Raw genomic sequence first — 20,234 nt, 5'->3', positions numbered from 1 at the left:
GCCGCGGCGTGCCGTTGGCTGGCTGGCGGGCGGGGGGCGGGGCGCTTCCCCCGCCCCCGCCCGCGCGGTGCCGCCCTGTGACCAACTCCCGTGTGTGAGTCACGGCAGCGCCGTCAATGCCGTGTGCGGGCGGGCGGCGCTGCCTGGGCTGCCCCGGCCCCCCTCCCCCGGCACAGGGCTGGCGGGCCGCACTTGTCACCGTGTCATATCCTCCCCGCCGCCTGCCGACCCGGCTCACCCTCCCCAGCTCGGCCGCCGCCCGGGGCCGCCGCGGCGGCATGGGATAGAGCCGGGCACAGCCGCCCCCGCCGCTCGTTTTACATTGACCTCCCCGCAGTTTAAATCCCTCCCCCGCGTGTTTCCCCCGCAGCCTCCTCGCCTCCCCCGCGCCCCCTCTCTCCGCCGAGCCCCCGCTCCCCCGGGCGCCTCCCTCGCCGGTCCTCGCCGCGGAGCCCCCGGAGCGGGTGAGTGCCGGGCACGGCCCTCCCGGGCTCGCTGAGGGGGCTGGGGGTGCGGGGGCGCGGGCCGGGGCAGCCCCGGGCTGTGCTGGGCGGCCACCGACAACTGTTCCAAAGTTGGGGCATTCCCCTCCCGGCGCAGCCTGGCACTGCCCGCTCGGACTGCAAAAGAAGGGAGGAAAAAAAAAAAAAAAAAAAATTAGGTATAACCTCCCGGCGTCGTTGCCAACTTCTAATGCGTGTCGTGCTGCCGGCAATTGTAATTTTGATTTTATTTTGGTTTCTTCCCCGCCCTGGTTGAGGCTGTGGTGATGGTTGACGTGAGGGTATCCCGAAAGCCGCCAGGGTCGAACAACCCCTCCATGGCAGGCTCTGGTCACTGTCCGTCCTGGAAAAGCGGGGAAACCCACCTTTTGTATTTCTAGGTGCTCCATCCTCCTCCCCACCCTGTCATTCCTGGATATTTCGCTGTTACCTGGGCTTCACTTGCAGTGGCGAGAACATGCGTGTTTGGAAGGGGGAAGCCGCAGCGGGGAGTTTTGGTGTCTTGGCTTGGTATTGGGAGCTCTTGATGTGAAATGGTTATGTCTCTGTTTCACTGGTATTGATTTTTCTTTTCTTTTTTTTTTTTTTTTCCCTCTCCTTAATGTATTTTTAGAACGTGAATGTGGTTCTGTACGTACAGAACAGCTAAAATAAAACAGGCATGGAAAACCCCAGCAAATACAGCAGTGCTTCCATGCGCAGGGCATCCAAAGCCTCAGTACTCTGCTGGGTTTATTTAGTAATATTAATTGCTCGATCTTTGTAATTTATATCACATGGAAACTAATTGCTGAAGGTTTACCAAACCTCACAGGGCTCCAAAATCATCCATCTCAGGCATCTGAAAAATAACTTTTGTTAAGAGGAAAGGCCAGCATCATTCTGGGAATCCTCCACATAAAGTTTCTCTTTCTAAAGGCAAACACTCTTGTAAATAAGTCCTTTACTCAGTGAGTACTCAAGTGTATGCAGGTCAGTGAATTTCTAGAGAAAACTGAATCTTTACTAAATCTTGTCTTGCTTTTATCTATAAATAGAGGGAAACAAAAATAAATTAGCTGTGATATTGACATCAAATAGAAAATCAGCCCTTTTCCCAAGAGGTAACTTGCCCAACATAACCTGAAGACTTCCTAATTTTTGACTTTATGGGGAGGGGTAATTCAACCATGGTCTGTTGGATCAGTGTGAAGTGGGCCTGTTTCTCCTCTGGAACTGGTTTAGCACCAGTGTAACTTCTTTAACAGAGCAGATTTGCATTAATGCGAGGAGTAATCAAGCAGCTCACGTTTTGAGAAAGGCCCCTGTAGTAATGATGTGACAAGTCGTGATTCCTCCCCTCATCAGACCCAATTACACCACCCTTACTCACTCTGAGTGGCACTTTACTGCGCAAGTGCTCCCTGCGATGCTTGTGTGACTACTTGTGTACTACAGTGCCAATCTGGGTGAGGTAGAGTGGCGCTTCTTTTTTTCATAACTATTTTATTCCCTTTCCTTGAAATGACAACGTGTTGGATAACTATTCTTCCTTGGGCCATGAAGAAAACTTCTGAGGATTAAATGTAAATCTGCTTTGTTAAGTGACCGTACCAAAAACCCCCTTCTGTCTAAGACTTCTGTGCTGCCAAGTGAAACGTGCAGGTAAGTTTTCCGTGTGTTTTTTGCTACATAAAGTAAGAAAAAGATTGTTGAAAAACTGATTATCTTGTCCTGAAATTCCTCTGCGCCTGTGGGACTCCATACCTGTATGCGGTGTTCAAGTTTGAGTTGTTTTCCTAATTCCCCTCTGTCTCTAGAGCCGCCCCCACTCCCCAGACATTCACGTTGCATTGTTAAAGTGTTTGCTATTGAAATCACTGGCAGAAGGATCGGGCCCTCGGCTGGTTTTCTTTAAAGCAGTTGATAATGGCTTGGATGTGATGCTGTAGAAAGATAATATTATCTGGTGGGTCCATAGCTCAGATCTACTGTCTTACTACAATCTCAGAAAAAAAGCTCTGTGCTAAGCAGCCTGTGAAGAAACTACATCTTAACAAAGCAGAATTGTCTTCTGTCTTTCTGTACTTATTTATAAATCTCTTGAAAGTTTGTTTGATACTCTTTCAGAACAAGACAAGATCCCTTCATGTTTGTTTCATGTTTTCACTTCCTCATATGACTGTGTTCATTGCTAAGCCTTTGTGTCACTGATTGAGATGTTATTGTAATTAACATTAATTATGCAAACTAGATTGTTTTTAGAGGCTCTCCAACTCTATATTGATATTGTCAACTTGTTTGTTGAACAAAAAATCCCCACATTTCACCATTCTCAGAGGAAATAGATTAGCCGATTCCAAGTTAATATATGCATGGGAAACCGTAGCAAAATCAGGTTATATTAGCTCGAATGGCACGTTGAATCTTGATGGATGTGGTGAACCGAGTATAGTTGGATCTGAAATATCAAGGCTGGGCAAACAGGGGGAGCAGGAAAGGGGACTCTAGGTACAGTCATTTGGGGAGGGTGTTTACACTGCAGAGTTCCATTACATTTTTTCCAGATAGACTGTACTAGATCAATCGGGCCAAATTCTGCTGTCCCTGACTGAACAAAACCTTCACTAAAACATACTGGAGCTGCCTGCTTGAATTTGTTTGAGAAATGGAGAAAAATAGCAGAATATACTTCATTAATTATTTAGGACGTTTTTGATTTTAGACTTGGAGAAGATGTCTTCCTTAAATTTCGTTTAGAAGGTGTTCCAGTGTTGTCTTTTTAAAAGAAAAGCTTAATAAAAATATCTTTGAAATATACATCCCTGTAGCAATGGTAACATTTTATAATTTTTTTGCAATGTTAATTGTAGTGACATTCACAAAAGTCTCCATGTCTGATTCCGAATCACCCTCTTGAAACCCTTCTGAGCTGAGAAGGACTTCAGAATTTCTCCCTAGAAGTCAAAATTCTTGCAATATTTATATATTGTATTCTTGTGTGCTCTTAGGAAGAAAAAGAATAGAGGTGGGGAGAGCTTAAATGGGAATTGGTTGTCGTGAAATCACATCTGAAAATATATGCAGACTGGCAGATTATTCCCTGTCTTAAAAATCAAGTCTCTCTAACTTCCCATTTAAATAAGCAAAATTTGGTTTGCAGTTTGCTTTGGGTAATGAAAGAGATATTTTTTTGTTTCTACTTTTGGTGCAGTGGTCCTCTGGAAAGTTAGAAACAGCGCCCTGGGGCTCAGCGAAGTGGAGGGTGTATAATTATATGGGAAGGTTCCATAGCATCAGTGAATTAGCATTAGCAGCTGAGTGAGTTTGTTAAGCTGTAGAGATGGCATTATGGAAATCAATAAAATGCTGATTTCTTTTTCTTATTGCGGATTCCATGTTAAAAGGAAAAGATGCTGTTTGTTTGTCTGCTTTTCACATAGGCTTGCCAAACCATTAGTTGATTTGGAAAGGCAGGTTTTTCAGTTCTGGCAATCAGTAGTCAGGTTTGTTTTCTTTTGCTTTTTTTAAACTCTTAAATCTTTATTTATTAGATTTTCTTCCAGAAATCACACTAACATCCTGGCCTGCAAGCGGCTTCACGTGTGTCTGTTTGTCAGCAGAGGCAAAAGGGAAGGTCACTTATTTTTCTTATGACATGATGGTGTGGCATTGTTTGTTGTAGCCCAAATGCTCTGTGTTCCTGATGTTCCTGTTTCTGTTTTAAATTAAATTCTCCCAAGGATTTGGAGGATACTGATGCTGAAATCCACATTCAAAATAAACGAGAAATAGTGACCTTAACTGTTTTCAGAGGTGTGAGTCAGGAAGAATGATATTAAGCACTGTAAGATGTGTAATATGCATTGGCCTTTATTTCTTTGTCTCAAAGCTTTTCCTGCTTTTATACCAGAGAGACAAGTACCCAGATCATTCATCACACTGAGCTCTTACAGAGACATGACAGACCAGCAGCCTTATGTTGCACGCTGTGGAACGTGTACGATGCATTAGGTTCTGATGATCTATATAAAACATTTTAATTGGGAGGAGCTGTAAATGGGAACGGCTGTCTTCTGCTCCAAGGCTTTTTCTTCTCTTCTTCCCGATTGATCGTGAACTTAAGTTTAATTTCAAATTATTCTGTTTTATTGTAGCTGTATGCTATGACTCCTGATGAAATGGTTTATTCACACTAAGGTACACTTTGGGGGACCCCTCTCTGCCTTTGTGGTGGATACTGATTTGGTGGACTTTCTGGGACTAGGAAGGTCCAACCCTGTGGCCTCTTCATGAATGCTGTGGCGAGCATCTGTTCTGTGACATGTGAGCAGCAGCCTGTGTAACAGAGTTTGGATATTATAAGGCTTGTGGAGCACGTTCTTGTACAAAGAGAAACACTCCAAAATGCTGAGTGTATGATGCAGACAGCACTAAAGGTTGACAACTTGGAAAATTAATACTGTGGTTCATGCTGACTTTTCAGAGGGAATTCTGATGGAGGTGTGGTCCCAGTGAAGGTAAACTCACGGGTCCAGCTGCACAGATAAAATAGCAGCCTTACTCTTATCTCTTTGGTAACCCAAACCTGTTTGCTGATAAACTGGCAAAATTACGTTTATACTCTCCCTATGCTTTGTTTCTGCTAATCTCTAATTAAGTAGATCCAGGGAAGGCCAGCATGGTGCTTTTAGTGCTCAGCTACAGCTTAGAAATGACACTCTGCTTTCTAATGGTTACAAGCAGGTGAAGTGACAGGAAGGGCAGAGATGTTGGAGTAATGTGATCTGAAATGAAATTCCTGATTCTCTAAAATATTTACCCATAGCTGTAGTGATCCACAGTGCTTCATATCTGCCATTGGCCTTGTGTGTCCAGTTAAGGACAGTTAAAAAGCACAGAAATACAGGGTAGGGGGAAAAGAAAAAAGGATAAAGAGATCATAGCTGAACCAGAACAAAACCTCTTTAGCTCCTCCCATTTGAAGTAGGGAGGAATCCCAATAAATAACAAGGGTATAGTCTCGCAGAACTGCAAAATTACTGTAGAGATTGTGACTCTGAAAAAGCATGTTCTATTTAGAGAAGGAATTGTAGTTACTCTGTGGTCTTGTCCATAACCTTGCTAATGTGGCTAAAGCATTAGTTCTGAAAACAAGTGCATTGAGAGCTTGGAGTATTTTTCTTTAAAATTTATGAGTCTATATTCATGTATTTTCTGTGGGGCAAAATAAAATATTGTTTGTTGGATTATCCAATTTCAATATTGTTATTAAAAAATAGAAACACACCCTGTTCTTCACCTGTCAAATGAAGTCAGATATTCATGTGGATGCCTTTTTCCTCTTTTATTTTTTTTTTGTTTCTTTCCTTCTACGAACCTTTTAATCGTCTGCTTTCCTACTTTCTGTCCTACTGAATCCCCTTTTTATTGTTGTTTTGATTCCTTCCACTTCATTCCAGATTTTTTTTCAATTTCTTATTGTTTCTTCTAACCTTAATCAACCACCAATGTTGCTGCTTGTCTATAGAATCACAAGGTCCATGTTGAGGTATCTCATGCCAATAATATTTGGTGCCCTCTGTCCTTGGCAAGGAAAAGGTTTACCACTGCTGACCTGTAGTCCGATGGAGAACATGAAGGGGGAGCCTGTAGGAGGTGTGACTTGAATTGGTGCAGTCATCTAGAAGGAGTCAGGGCCACAGCCAGAAATTATACTCAGGTGTCATCAGCTTTCAGACACGTGCCCTGTGCTGTAGCAAAGCAGGTTTTTTGCTTCTTCTAATCTTTGCAGAGATTTTTTTTTTTTTAAGTTTATTTTTTTAGTTTATTTTTTTGCTTCTATTTATTTGGCTGTCCTTTCTGGTTTTGTCTTTTCTCCTCAGTAATATGAAATAGCTACAAATGACCTCTCAAACTGAATCACAGGGGTGTTAAAGCTAGTGTGTTTTCCCTTATCCAGTCTGGAATATTTGGCTGTTGCCAAAGAAATTGGCCTCTTGAGTACCATGCACCAAAAGTGTGTGTGCATATGTATTGAAGATATCAAAATACTATTAAAAAAAGTCAAACAAGATTTGTAAGTCAAAAAAGCTAATACTTGATTTGAGATGCAGTGTGAAAACTGAAGTACAAAATGAGATAGGCAAAGATGCAGCCTTTTTCAGAGAACCTTTAAGCTATTAAACCTAAGGAACACATCAGTTCTTTGCTGAACCTGCTCAACTGAAGGAAGGTGAGCAGTCCTCCTTCCTGTGAGAGGGAACAAATCTGATAGTAAACTTTTAAAACAGAGCTGACGTCTTTAGGCCTGGTGGTGGTGATGGTTGTTGCCTGATGTCAAGTGAAGGAAGTAGTGGCAGATATGCAGTGGGAAAATGCCCAGGAACAAGTATTCAGCCAATACAAGGAGGCTGTTTTAACTGTCCTTTGATTTGGAATATTTTAAATTTATTCTGTTTTCAGATATTTCAGTGCAAATTCTACAAAAATTTCTGTCTTTTTAGATTGGCAGATTTTTGTAGCATGACTATCTTGAAAAATCCAAAAGAGGGAGGAGGTAAAAAAGTAAATCTCAGATACAGTTTACTTCTGTCCCTCCTGCCACTTTCAAAACGGTATGTCATCTTGTTCTTATCCTTGTTCAGAATAAAAGCTGTGATAATCCATTTCCTTTGCTGTGATAATCCCTTGCCCAAATGTCTTGGTAGCATAATTTGATTGTGGTGCTTGGACAGCTATCATATCACTCCTACGAAGCAATAATAATAGTTACTACAAACAATAATATAATCCAAGAAATCCAGAGTTAAAGTGCTTACAGCAGAGACTAATTGCATGCTAGAGAGTATTACTGTATCTTCCTGCCTGATGTCCCTCATTGGCCAAGACAGACTTGCAGATGAGTTCTTAACATATTATTTAACAAGATGGTAGTGCTCTGTGTCTAAATTGCTTGTTGTTGTGGGGTTTTTTTATTGCCCCTCCCCAATGTAGGGTTCAGAACCTCCTTATTAGTTTTATGGGAAAGCCACAGATCCAGATTCCTTCTGGAACTATTGCAGCATGAGGGAAAAAAGTGTAGGGATTTTTTCAAGAGCTACTTAAGTAGCCTGTGCTCCTTGCCTTAGAAAAGTTAAGAATCCTTATAATTGCTGGGGCTTTTGTGCAGTTTTTGTTTTATTTTTTTATTTTGCTTTTACCTTTTTTTTCCACTTGAACCCTGATTCTGAAGGAGCTGGAGCAATTATCTAGCCTATCTTATATCTTCCCATTCAGAAGAGGATGGAGTGGGAAAGAAGATCTGCATTGGACTTCAGGTGTTCTCTCTAGTCCCTTTGCTGCCCCTAAGTTGCACTACTTCAGCTTGAAAAACAGCAGAGGAAAAATTCCTGCTTGAACACTTTTTCCTGGCTTTAATGAGAGATTTTTACAAAGAGAGGAAATAGTGTAAGTGAATGCATCCAGCACCCTTTAGGAAAGGGTCACCACCACAGGGATGCTGCTGAAAAAGGATGCCAAATCCTCCCAGACTCTGTACCAGGCTCTTTGAAAGGCTCCTATGAAATAAAGAATCTATATAAGCCAGTTTGTAAGTATATTTCTGAAGGTTATGCTGGATTTCTGCCATGCCACAAACCCTGATTAGAATAATTTACAATAAAAAGTGAGGCATGGATTCCAGAAATGGATAATGTGATGGGGGAAGCAGGGAGGTGAGTAGCAGAGAAAGCAAATCTGAACATTTCCCTGGTCCACAGATGTACCCCAAAGTGTGGATTTACTGCCACTGTCTGTAGGAAGAAACTACAGTCCTAATTTTTGATGTCGGAGATGACTGTTATATGGTTGGCTTAATAAACATACTGTGCACTGCTGTTTGTTTATTTATTTGCAGTAGGACTTGGGATATTTCAGGTACTTTCCAGGTGCTTACAGATAATTTCTGCTCCAAGGACTTCACAAATCAGGGAGGCCAGAGGAAAGTAACTGGGTGGGGATTTAGTGCTGAGAACAGAGCGAGGTTCACAGGATGCAGAGCCATTGAGAGCAGTGCAAGTGTGTGGCAGAGGTGCTGTGCAGGTAGGATAAGGGAGGAGGATGCCTGCAGTGTCCTCCAGGAAAGAAACGGGCACGTGGTGTGTCTGGAAAGAAAAGACATCCTTTTGCTTTTCTTCTGCATTGCAAGTCAGTCTGTGGTCAGTTTAGGTGCTCCTAAGTCCTGATCTGTCTCTTGCATCCTTTTCCCTGTATTTGTGATTGTGTGATGTGATGGCTTTGTAAGTGGAGTTATTCTGTCACGTTCTGTGCAGAGCAATGCTGTGAAAGTGGGAGAGCAGGGGAATGAGGCACGTGAGGTGTGTGCATGCAATATGAGGCTTGACATGGCCAGGGAGAACTGCATTGGGGTTTTGCACAAGCATTCTTTGGGGCATGAAGTGTCATCATCTTCAATTTTTTTGCTGTGATTAAGGCCCTGAGCATGCCTGTAATGCAAAACAGAAAACATAAAGAAAATGTTTTCTCTTCAGCCATCATTCTAGCATACTTATGTGTGTATGAATCATTCCTCCTCCATCTGGAAGGATGAGATGCAGAGCTCTTTTCTAAGGAGGTATCTAAAGTACATGCTCATAGCAGCCAGCAATTGGCATGACAAAAGGGTTATAGCAAGTGGCTGGCACTTTTCCCATCCATCTTGCCACTGGAAACATAATGCTTTTGCAATGTGCTTGTTCTGCAGGCACCAGTGTGCAGAGCCAGTCCTTGGGACATGCGGACGGGGCTGTTGCATGTTGTTTGCTTTTGTTTGTGGCACCTTCTCAGCAGCCCAAAAACTGGGAAAGGGGACTAACACTGATAAACTGTTTTCCTTGACTTAAGTGTGACATGGAGTAGATGGGAACAGTGGGGTACTCGTGGAATGTCCCCAGGTGTGGGAAGATGGGCAGCAAGGCATCTGATACTGCCAGTGTAATATCAAGTGTGGGAGAAGACTTTGTTTTGCTTCTAACCTCTGCTTTGCACAGAACAAGGAAAAATATAGTAGTATTGAGTGCACAAGGAAGAAGGTCTGATTTTTAAAAATGTCATCTGTTCATGTAAACTATCTTGTATGTATTTTGTCTTTCACTTGATTTGCAAGAAGGCCAAGGCCCTGAATCATTTTACTTAGTCTTAAGTGTTCCTGTGATGTCAAGAAAGGGTTTTATTGTGCTTTTTTTTGGTAGAGGAGTGTTTAATGTGGTGTCAGAATGGGCAGTAGAAAGAAGGGCCCCTTAGTCTCAGTGCTCTCCTTTAACAGCTCTATTGTTACCTTTTTCTTTTGCTGACCATGACTGGGAATGTCCTTGTCTTGCAAGGAGCGGCCAGCTCTGCATGTAGTTCAAACCTAAATGTAGAAACTGGGTGTCCTTCTGCTGAAGCTCCTTGGGGCATTCTTGAAACTCACCAAATGCATATCTGTGGGATTGGACATGCCTTTGCTGCTTCCTTCTTTTGAAGGGTGATTGGAGATGAGGTAGAGGAGAGTCCAGGATTCATTGCCTGACCTCAGGGTCTTTGGTGCAGTAACAAGGTTTTCTTTTGGATCAGTTGCTCTCAGAGCAGGGACCAGTGGCTTTTCCTCCCTGGGGAGTGCCTCTGCAGACAAGAAGAACCTCTCTGCCCCCCATTCCTGCTCTGCTTTTTAGCCAGTCTGTTCTGCAAGGCAGGCTCATTTCTGCTGCAGGAGCTGAGAGCCATCTCTCCACCTCACACAGGATAGTCAGGAGGTTTAGGGCACTGCTCCTGCAAGACCTCAGCTGACTTGGATCGCAGTGGGAATGGCAGGGAGGAAATCAGCCTGACTGGAGAGTGCCAAGTCCTGCTCTGCTGCATGGAGAATGCAGGCTGCTTAGTGCCTTGTTTATGAAGCACTTCAGCTTTTGAAGGACGGGATTCTGTCTTACTGCATGGATGGAGAAACCTCCTTTCTGCTTCTTTGCAAAGGGAGCAGCCCTGTTCTTGGCATCTCTTATGAGCTGACTCTCCACAGTGACATGGTGACCTCAGGAGTTCAAGAACTCTCCTGTTCCTTGGTATACTTTGGGTTTGGGGTAGAGGGAGATGGCTGGTGGGTCTGTAGGCTTTGTGCAGAAGGGCTCCTCTTCTGGGGTGAGAACAGCTGTCCCCTTTCCTTTGGAGCTGTTGTGACTGCAGGCAGGGATTGTGAAATCCTCCCATGCCACTGAAGCTGAACACTGTGTCAGTCTGCTGCCTCCCAAAGTGCTTTTGGGGGGCTGCTCTGGATCTGGGATGTGAAATGTCCTCGAAAGCCACTCTGCCCTGGAGAGTGAAATACTCTTGCATATTAGGGCACAATGTTGGACTTTGTATCTCAGGAGAGCTTTTCTTTGACTATGTCTCAAGCTTCTGTGTTTATCTTTTTTCTGATACATGATAGCCCAGAGAAGACCCTTCAGGCAGGGATGCTTTGTTACTTTCTTTAGCTTCATAATTGCTGTTTATTCTATAGTGCAATAAACACAATTAGCATTTTTGGCTTATTTCAGGGTGGGTGCTTTCATGTGAAAAAGGTTGGATATGTTGACTCTGCCATCTTTCTTACCTCTGCCTGAGATATTATCTGATTATGATCTTTCCTGATACAGAGCAGCTTTGGAAAGGAAATAACATTCCCTATACTTTCAGAAACATTTCAGTAGCTTAGCTTCAGTATGCAGTACAGTGGTAACAGAGATGAGGGGTGTTACGTTCACTCTCTTGCTTTGAAAACTGGCTTCTGGATCCTGCAGAACATGGTCAGCAGATGGAGGATGTTCACATTGCACACTTCACCTGCAGTGTCCAGCTGGAACATGCTCCATGTCCATATGGATAAATTCAGTTTTGCTTTTCTCTGTGTTATGGGTCAGAGTTTACAGTCTGGGGACCCCTGAGGCAGAAGAATTGCTCTGCCATGTGTGTATGAGTACACTCAGCAGGTGTAGTTTGTCCTGTAAAGTGTTTGGTATTTTCTAGTCCGAGTCAGCTGTGGGTATTTCCACTTGTTCAGAGGCTGAAGACCAGGTTCCCATGACCTAAATTGTGCCTAAGGCTCTATGCTTGAAGGCCAGGAGTCAGGTGGAAGGAAGTAAAAGATACAGTGACTTAGGTGCAATTTAGGACATGTGAATCTGGCTCCTCCTCTCCTGAAATACCAGTGTGCCAGAAGCATCTGATGTAGGAAGCTGCTAGGGCCAGGCCAGTGACCGTGTTTCGCTTTCCAAAGTATTTCTAAACATCCCAAACTAGACTTTGCACCTTTGACCAATTTGAATTCTCAAGCCAATCCCTTCAGTGTTAGGCAGATCAAAGAACCTGATCCAAGCAGCAGTTCTTGTTACTGGAAGGGTCCTGACATCTCACTTTACCCTCTGGAGAGTAACTGGAGGGGTGGGGTTGAGGCCTGGAGCCGTGTTAGTACATGTGTTGTTTTCTGCCTCTGGGGATTTTTGTTGTTGTGCATTGTCTTGTTTTTCCATCTTACACAAAATCTGAAAGCTTGTGTTGCAGCTGTGGCCTAGGAGTAGTCAATGCTCTGTTCCCCATCAGCACCAGATAGACCTGGGAATTTTGGGCTCTCGGACAGGGATGCTGACTTTGCTTTGCAGCCTTTCGAGCATGTTGGGCTGTGGGGGATTGAGCCCTCTCAGGCTTGCTTGTGGCCAAAAATAATGTGATCTCTCACTGGTAATCTCTGACTATCAGTCATCCTCTTCTCATTTGGAAGAACTTTGACTTAATGAGAGGTACATCAGCTTGAGTAATTTCTATTTGAAGTTATTAAGCTCTGTGAATACGGAAGAATATTGTATCCTAAGCTTTTGAGCACTTCTGAGTGTAATGCAGTGCTGTTCTTGGAATGATTTGTTTCAACTATAGGGCCAGTTTAAATAGAACTATTTAAGTATATGTTGCTGCTCATCATACATCAAAAAATGAAGTTCAGTGAATAATGAGTTACCACGGGGCACCACAATGAGATAAGAACTCATCATAGCTTTGCAATAAATGGCAATGTCATTGAAAGAAAAAAAGTTTTTGTGTATAAGCTTAATTGGAAAAGCCAGAAATCTTGAGTGGAGATTTTTAGCATGCTGACCAACTTAAATATATTGTAATAAGAGCAAATTTATGTGTGCAGAGAGTGTCCAAGATTTTGATTGCTGCACGAGGCACATGGCTTTGGGGTATTTTCCTGTGTATGCCTTTTGTGTAGATAAGTGACAGTACCTGATTTCTGGTCCTGGAGGGAAAATGTACTACCTTATTATTGAGCAGCTTTCCAGGATGCTAAAACAAGTAGTTGTCATTAAAACTCAGCAGTAGACCACAGAGCTGTATGTGGCAGGTGGGGATTTTATTTTCCCTAAACTTTTAATGGCAATGACTTGCAGTTATGTCATGATGTAGTTTTAAAGTGTGCAAGGCAGTTTGGCTCATTTATGTTCTCATTCAGGTTTCTAATGTGCACACAGAAGCAGCTGCTTTCTGGGATTGCTGATAATACGGAGTATGGTGAGGATGGCCAGCCCTTGGTGTGTACAGGGATATCAGGCACTCCCTCTCTCACTGAGTTTTGCAGCAAAGCCACTATGCTCGAATTTCCCTGTCTGCAGAATGTGGCTCCACCCTGCAGTTTCTAAAATATTTTAACTAAAAAATTTTAAGAGGACTGATGTGCAAGATCCATGTCACTTTTCTTCCCTTTGTGGCGCTTACTTTAAGTTATTGCTTTTAGCAAGTAGAATCATTGTACCACAGTGGTCTCAGGGATAGTTAGCAGGACACCACAATCTGCCCATCTGCAGCAGCTCTGCTGGAAAGGTCTCATCTGCAGGAGCCCTTGTTTGCTCTTAAGGATGAAATGCAATTGAGCATCTGGTGAAGTCTGCTCTATGGTAGAAATTAACTATGACTATATACCTGGGGATTTTCTAATCATTAGTCTTAAATTGATTATTTCCTACTAGTTGTAGGACTCCAAAGAACTACTTTTTCTTCCATGAGAAAAATATCCTTTCAGTGGGCAAAAGAAACACTACAGGTTAGATGTGACAACAATAATGCATGAAGAACAGTGTGAAGAAAAAGACAACTTCCTGTTCTGTGGTGTTCCTGATTTTTTTTTTTTTTTCCCCCTAATTACATGGATTTGGAAGAGTGAGCTGGTAGGATATGAATGTTGCCATCCAATAATAAGAGCTGTGGTCATGGGTGCCATGCAAGCATGAAGATTCAAGAGACCATGATGTGTTTTCAGGGATAGACCAGGAATAATTCAGGTCTGCATATGGCTTTCTCTGGTACAAAGGTAAGTTAAGGGAATGTCTGCAAAGCTAGTGCCCAAAGCTGGAATTGTGCTCCCTATTCCAGTTAAACCAATGCGTAAACAAACCAGTTCACTTGATGTTCCCATTAATTTGGACTGGTTACCTTTCCAGTTTTTCTAGCTTGTGAATTGAGCAGAATGAACCAGTAGGAAAAATGACAGTCTGAAACTGGCTTGGCTTGTCTCTGACTCTCCCCAGAAAGCCAGTTCCTTTTCTACCACCAAAATAGGGCCTGGCTCCATAGCTATTGTTCAGGACACCTGAGACAGCAGGATCATCTGCCGCTGCCTAGAAAAGGACAGCAAGGAAAAACTTTCAATCCTTTGCCAGCTCTTTCTGCATCTTTCTACCTGCTAAGGCCTTTCTCCACCGTACAAATAGTGTAGCAGCTGTGGCTTTAAAATCCCTGAAGCTTTCCCCTCACCCTGGGGTATTTTACTGTGTCCAGCCCTGGCACTTTTAGAGGCACAGGCAGCAGAAGCTGTGCGTGGGGCCAGTGTCATGTCTGTGCCGAGCACACTGCTCTGCCTGTGCCTCCTTCCAGCATGGCCACACTGTACAAAGCAGGCTGGCCTCTGGGAAGACAAGTTGTGCCATTTTTCTGACTTGAGACCTTCAGGCCTGCAATGACCTTGAGCCTCCTGTCCCTGAAGAAGGGAATACCATGAAGTAGCCTTTCCTTTTTAATGGGGAGCCAAAACTTTGATTACTGAGGGATCTCTGGGACCAGTTGAAGTAGGTTTTCCCACTGTGTGTGAGGGGGAATGGCAAGGAGAAGGAGACTGGATACTCAGTACAGCATGTAATTTGATTGTGTAACTCCAGTGCAGCATGCTCATGACGTGTGTTTCTGACTTCACCAAGAACCACTGAAGGTGCAAAGCCCCTCCGTGTCCTCTCTGTTCCAGGAAGTCCAGACAAGCTTCTGTCTAAGCAGTCAACAAGTCCACATAGTCCCTTTGGTGTCTGAATGCCTGTGGAAAGAGTAGTTGGCAGTAGAAGTCATTTTCTGAATTTTGTTGCTGACTGTGACAAAAAAAAAAAAAATCAGCTTTCTTGACCTGCGGTGATGCCAAGGCTGTGTGCAAGCTGGAGAATGCAGCCAGTGGTCTTTCCCTGGTGCCTTGGGTCTTTGGAAAGATATTTTATTGGTATTAAAGTAGACCTTAGCCTTCCATGGGATCTGGTTGAATTCAGAGGTCTGCAGCTGAGATCTGAGGGCTGCCTTCTGGTCAGGCTCACTTCATTATCAATTTTTATATGGCTCTGCATGGGGCAATAGTAGACATTTTGATGTTCTGTGTTCTCACACATCACTCCATGCTTTGGTATGCTGCCTGTGTATCAGTGGATACAGTTGGAATGCTTACCTACCAAAAGTGTTTCCTTTTTTCCCTTGATATTGCTAGAAGCCATTCTCAAGTACATTTTGCCAGACAAAATAAAATGAAACCTGTGAATCCCAAACCCCAAGATTTACTGTAGGCTCCAGTGGATAGAAATGAAGCAGATTGCAAACTCCCAGAAAGTTGTTTGAATGCTCTGTGAGGAATACCACTCGAGAAAGGGGTATTCTTGCTTCTTTAGAGAGAGCAAGAGATCAGCTGAGACCATTTTCTCTAACCTTATATAGAAATGTAAAAATAATTAATGGGAATTTTATTTTTAACTTTTTTAAGTTATTTTTTTAATCTTTAGTTTACTTTTTTAGTTATTTTTTAGTTAGCAAGTTGAGGAGTAGCAATAGAAGTTATTAGAGCTGTGATTAACTGTGTTTGATCTTGTGGCTGAATCAAAAATGTGGATTGGTTTGACCTGAAACATGGAAAGTTTCATTTAACTTTTGAAAAGTTAAGATTTTGGCTAATCCTAAACCCAAGTATTTTGGATTGTCTAAAGTCCTTTAGGTTAAAGAGTGATTGAAAACAGTTTTCTAGTTTCAGGAGAACAAGAATCTTTGTGGCTATTCACTGAATTCAAATTTATTTCAGTTGTCTTGAATCCACATTTTGCTGAATATAACATGGGAGAGGGAAAGGGAGCTGCAGTCCCCCCAGAGTCTGTCCTGTATCATGAGAATGGAATTACAACTGTTTAACTCCCTTTTTCAAAGCATGCTGCACACATCTCTGCAGTAGTCCTCCAGACCAGAAAACTATCAAAAATTGATAACAGACAGACAAAACTAAAAGTCTGTCACAGTGAGAAACAGAGTTGTTTGTTTTTTTTTCTCCAAGGAGCAGTGTGCATGTAGCAGGCAAGTGAAAATTATTCCCTAATGAAAAAGCAGTAAAATTGCTGAAGAGCACAGCTAAACAAAAGTCAAACTGCAGTCTGAATGGAGACTGCTAAACCTATTTTCAATACCTACAGAATGCAATATGAAATGTAGGTAGCTAGCCTAAGGAGTATTGCCATGCATAGATAATACATGTGTGTGTAGGTAATACATGCAATCATACTTTTTGAAAGCTTGTCATCAGAACAGATTGCAAAGCATGGAATGCACACAGGAGTTGAAAAAGATGGAGCTGCAGAACATAATACCAAGGTCACCAGAGAAACAGAGCATTTTTTTTCAAGAGCACTAGAAGTGTATCAAGGAATAGTGGATTAAGGAAGTTGTGTGAGATACTGATACAGGTCCTGGCATTCCAACAGTGTGTATGATCCATGCTGCATCCCCTTTTACCTGAGATATGAAGGAAAAGATGAACATGTTTAAAGTAAAAGTTGACAATTCAATGTAGTTATCAACCAAGTTATTAATATATCGTTCTGGTGTACAGAAATAAATGCTATTTTGAACTGTTGTCTGTATACAAAAGGTCTAGATGAGGCCACCTTGACAGTGTGGTTATATGGGGAAGGTACAGAGATGAGGAGGCTTCCAAAAGAGGAAATTGTGTCTAGACTTCAAAATGCCAGTTCTCAGTTTTGTTTTAGGTGGTGATATCCTGTCTGGTATCTTTGAGGAGAAATAATTGAGAGCAAACAGTCAGTGGCATGTAAAGAGGTGCTATGTATCATTTCAGAGTAAAAGTTCCTAAACTTTTATATTGAAAACTGTTACCAACTCTCAAAATTTGTCACACTAGAAAGGCAGCATGTGTTTTATTGTCTGATAGAATATCAGTTTAATACCACTGGCCAGCAGTGATGGAATTCTTGTGAAGGCTATTTGCAAGGTGTTGACTAACTTGCATGCTGTAGTCAGTGTGCCTTCTTCATAAATTTTTATGTTAAAGGTTAAATATTTTGGTTTCTTTCATGTTTTTGCTGTCTTGGGGGTTGGAATGGATATGCTGATTCTCAGACTGGTGTTTTTATAACTACATGCAAGTAAAATATAGAACACTGGACCCACAGAGTAAAGTTCACTGTTTCTGATAGTTCAAATTAAATTTCCCCACTTTTGTCTATTTTCCATGTGTACTGTATTTCTGATGTTGAGAGGGGGGATCTCAAACTCAGTACTTCCCTAAATGAAGAGGAAAACAATTATTTTTGTTGTTTGTGGTAAACCTGCAGAGCAGTATTAATGGTCTGTAAAACATCTTCAGATAATTGACTCAATAGAAACTTTTGAAAAATTATTTAAACTTGAAAGAAATGTTCCATGGGAAGAGAGGACAAGATGGAGTTAAAATCATCAGGAGGGTGAGTTGGTGTGTAGGTGAAGATCCTTTTGGAATATATTCATGGGAAATAAGAAGGCAGAGGAGTGTGTATTTAGGTGCTAAGGGGAAGAAACCATTAAGTGGAACCAAAAATCTTCAGTACAGCTAATTCTTTCACTCAGATGACAGTGGCAGTCCACACATTGATGCAAATACTGGAAAATTCACCTGAGGTGCCAATAATTGCTTTTAGTATTCCTCAAATTCAAATATGCTGGAGTGTTTTCCCAGGCAGAAATGACAGTGTAATACTTAAAGCTTGAAATGGAACCTTACTGCCATTACGATAATTATATTTGTACCATATAAAAGTTGTGCTTGAAAACAGGACTTGATGCCATTGTGTAATGTGTTCCTTTACAGAGGATAACATAAATGAACAAAAGTTACAAAAAAGTCACCCATGGTTGGATTTCTTTTTTTCTTTTCTTTTTTTTTCCCCCCCCCCCCCCCCCGGACTACTAATGATGTAGAATATTTTGATGCAGAGAATTCTGATCCTTTCATAGTCTTAAAAGAGGAAGGCAATGAAGTTACTCTGAAAACTTACACAGTCCTTGTAAAACTTGGCTATTTCTTCTATTCTGTTAAATATTTAAATTTTCACCTCAATCCTTTTATGGATGGACAGGCATTAGGTTTTTTTTTTTTAATTATTTGACTGTGTAAACTTCTTTGCAGGGATTTTAGGGATATCATAAGCTTTTAATAATGTTTTCATCTATACTGTGACAGTTCTTACAAGAAAGCTGGCATTGTTTCTCTCTCTGTGCTTTTCTATTTCTCAGAAAAGATGAAGTGCTGTATTTTTTTTTTCTGTTCATATTTCTGGTATCTCAGTGGAAAACAAAAGCCAGTCTCTTTTCCACCACATTTGTGTGTGCCCACAAGCAGACACGCGTGCACACTCTTCGCATGCACGCAAGCACACACAAGGAATTCTTGCTTGTGCGCAACCAAAAGAGGCTGGACGTGGCTGTCTTCGGCTCAGTGGAAATTGGCACCATCCCATCTCCAGTAAACAACAGCCTGACGTCAGCTCACGCAGCGGTGATAGCAGCAGAACTTGAGAGATTTTTCAACTGGCCGAGCTGTTGAAAGGCTATCGCTGGGTTTGATAATCTCTGGCTGCACTTGAGAGGATTTGGTGCAAAGGTGGGGGGAGGAATGGCTGGTTAATGACAGAAATAATAGAGCAATTCCTGATAACTTCATACAGGGTGGAGAAGTGATTTTTAAGTCTTACACCAAAGGGTATTTTGATTTCCAGCTCATCAGCTGCAGTTGTTCTCTCCAGGTTCTGAAGTCCTGGCTGCTCTGCAGAATTCACGTTTGTGCCCTGTTGGAAGTCGGAGAGCAATTAAAGTGCTGTAGAACAGTCAATCAAGCAGATGATGAAATTTGACTTTTCTAATGTGTTGAATTAAGCACTTTCATTATAATTTCAATTCTTGATGTTTGCTTTATTCAGTTGTAGATGTAGTTCAAAGAACCTGAGCCTGGCAATGCTAAGATTTTTGCTGGTTTCTGTATATTCCATTTCTGTTAGTAGGATCTAAGTCATTGAGGCCCCACATTGTGGCCACAACACCCAGAAAAGATTTATTGAAAGATACTTGGTTAGTCATTATTATCAAATTAAGCTAGAATAAAGGGACCATTTTGTGGTACTGGTTTCAGATAAGGCCTTCAGAAAAGTAGCTGTTTTCCTGAAACGCTGCAAACTCCTTGACTGCAAAGTTAGTGAAGACTCTTGCATTTCTGAAACAGAGCCACTATGACTTAAATTTAATTACAGCTGGTTCTCCTCATAACCCCACAGTTGAAAGAGACTTTTCTATTGTTCACTACTACTGCTGAAAACACATTTCCATTATGAACTTAGAGTCCTCCTATGCCAAAATCAACAGTTAAAAATGAATGGTTTGCTCTGGTAACAGGAAAAACAAACATGAAAATCACTGTGTTGTGTGACAGAAAATCAGAATGTTAAAGTAAAAGAAGTTGATAAACCTACCAGAATAACTATCTGATGGGCTGTTCTTGAATCAGAGACATTTCCAAGCAAGTATTTCAAGGACATAAATAATAGTGCATCAACTTCTGCTTTGTTTCTTATATGGCTGCAAAGATAGCAAAAAGTTCATATTCCATTTAGGTCCTGTCACCAGGGATTTAAGAGTTTTGTGAAACCCTGGAAAGGAATGTGAATATCTGCCAATATTAACATTTTCTAATGTACACATTTTTACATCTGCTTTTAGGGTACATTCAGACTAGGTTAATCATAAAATCTGTCTTAGCAGGGAGGGACAAGAATGCAAGAGGGAAAGAAAAATTGGACTCTTTCTAGGACTGTGTCTGTCCTATTAGTAGTTTTTGAGCCTTTTTACCAAATCTGATGGGGAGGCACAAGTCTCAAAAGTTCACAGCTTCTGTGAAAGTGGGCAAGAAAGTGAGGATCTGTCTGAGCCTCTACTTCTTGGTAAATTCAGTCATCAAAAGCAGGTACAGGATAGATCTGTATATCTCATAACGATACAACTGAGATTATTGATCTTGCAGAGGGGAAGGAAAGGGTGGGCAACAGGTCTTTAAAAACCAGGGAAGTCCTGTCTTTCTGTGAGTCTGACTGTCCTTGGAGACTCGTGTGGCTGATTGACATCCTGCTCCCCAGAGGGGATGAGATGTGGCAG

General features: G+C 42.0%; 1 protein-coding gene across 2 annotated transcripts in view; it reads left to right on the top strand.

Moving 5' to 3' along the window:
- Positions 1-162: 162 nt before the first annotated feature.
- SERTAD2 (SERTA domain containing 2) overlaps positions 163-20,234 on the top strand; it is a 79,272-nt gene continuing 59,200 nt past the window's right edge. For both annotated transcript variants that reach the window (XM_058835221.1, XM_058835219.1), the window contains exon 1: positions 163-464. The gene's annotated coding sequence lies outside the window, so the exon portion shown is untranslated. The remainder of the gene's footprint in view (positions 465-20,234) is intronic.

Source organism: Poecile atricapillus, chromosome 3 (assembly GCF_030490865.1).
Source record: "Poecile atricapillus isolate bPoeAtr1 chromosome 3, bPoeAtr1.hap1, whole genome shotgun sequence".
NCBI classification, from domain to species: Eukaryota; Metazoa; Chordata; class Aves; order Passeriformes; family Paridae; genus Poecile; species Poecile atricapillus.
This window is presented reverse-complemented; position numbering and strand designations above follow the sequence as displayed.